Raw genomic sequence first — 1,921 nt, 5'->3', positions numbered from 1 at the left:
AAAAAAAAAAAAAAAAAAAAAGTGAATATTTACACTAAAGATCAGTAACAAGTATAAATAGCTCATATTACTTCATTTGCCACCATGTAACACTGGGGCAAAAATAGCCTCCAAAATGTTTGGCTGAGCTTTATTTATTTATTTTTTGAGACAGGGTCCCACTTGTCACCCAGGTTGGAGTGCAGTGGTGCCATTGCCACTCACTGCAGCCTCAAAATCCTAGGCTCAAGTAATCCTCCCAACTCAGCCTCCTGAATAGCTGGGACTACAGGTGCGCGTCACCACGCCTAGCTAATTTTTTGCATTTTTTGTAGAGACAGGGTTTCTCCATGTTGCCCAAGCTGATCTCAAACTCCTGGGCTCAAAGCAATCTGCCTGCCTGAACCTCCCAAAGTGCCAGAATTACAGGCGTCAGCCACTGCACCAGGCCTGGCTGAGTTTTTTGGAATTCCGAATTGCAAACACCAGATTTGATTAGCAGGCCCTATACCTGGCATCCACATATACTCCTGCTCTAGGTGTGAAGTTTACATTCCAGATTGGGTTGGGTGCTTAGGATCCAGAGAAACGGCAATCCTCGAGCGCCCCCTCTTGGCAGCCCCAGCCCTTGCAGCAGTGCTGCTGAGTTGGGAGATCCACTGGCTGAGGCCGGATCCAGGGCTGGGTCCCGATTGGTCTAAACCTTCATAGTAATCCCGCCTCCACTTGCCCATGACTGGTTCAGGAATCCAAGCCTTAACCAACCAGCATCTGAGGATCCTCTAGCCTTGGTTCGTTCTGAGATTGGCTGTGAGATCATCATGTGACCCCATGCTGATCCAATCAGATGGTTCTGAGATCATCATGTGACCCCATGCTAATCCAATCAGATTGAAGGAAAGCCCTTTGGTTCTCCGGTAGGGGCTTGGCCTCCTTAGCTCCCAGGGGTGGGACTGAGCAGCTCACAGGTGCCTGCATATCTGGGTATTGGGCCTTGAAACCTTGAGGGGAAGCATCTTAGGGATGGGGCCACCTCTGCACACACACACACACACACACACACACACACAAACCTGGAAACAGTTTAGGTCCCTTTGATGGCCACGGAAAGGCACTGCTCAGTGTGTTGTTTTTGTAGAGATGGGGTCTTGCTATGTTGTCCAAGCTGGTCTCAAATTCCTGGCAAGTGTTCCTCCCACCTCAGCCTCCCAAAGTGCTGGATTTACAGGTGTGTGCCACCACGCCTGGCCAGCTCTCCCTTTAAGTGATCCTGCTGCCCCGAGGCCAGCTGACAGCCCCACCACATGGACGCCAGGACCATCCATGCCTCCCTTTTGCCACCCAACCCAGGACTCCACTGATGGGCAACCTCTGCTCAGGGACCCACCCGCCCCATAAACACTTCCCCACCAGACTTTCTAAGAAGTACGCTGCAACCTGATGCCTCTCCCACGCTTCTTCCCTCACTCCTTTCCTAGCTCTCAGACCCTCATGACGTCTGAAGGTCCTCCCTGCCTCACACGCGCTCCTGCTCCTTTGCCCTTTATCCTTCACAGGCATTTCCCCAACACACTTCTTGCACATCTAATCCAGTCTTGGCATCTGCTCTCCTGAGAGCCCGAACTGACAATTCCCAATGACATCAGAGAGAGGGTAAAGGCAGAGGTTCAGGCCAAGCACAGTGGCTTACGGCTGTAATCCCAGCACTTTGGGAGGCCCAGGAGGGAGGATCACTTAAGGTCAGGAGTTTGAGACCCGCCTGGCCAACATGGCGAAACCCTGTCTCTACTAAAAATACAAAAATTAGCAGAGCGTGGTGGCATGCACCTGTAATCCCAGCTACTCAGGAGGCTGAGGCAGGAGAATCACTTGAACCTGGGAGGCAGAGGTTGCAGTGAGCTGAAATTGTGCCATTGCACTCCAGCCTGGGCAAGAAGAGCAA

Source organism: Cebus imitator, unplaced genomic scaffold, assembly GCF_001604975.1.
Source record: "Cebus imitator isolate Cc_AM_T3 unplaced genomic scaffold, Cebus_imitator-1.0 Scaffold266, whole genome shotgun sequence".
Taxonomy (NCBI): domain Eukaryota; kingdom Metazoa; phylum Chordata; class Mammalia; order Primates; family Cebidae; genus Cebus; species Cebus imitator.
This window is presented reverse-complemented; position numbering follows the sequence as displayed.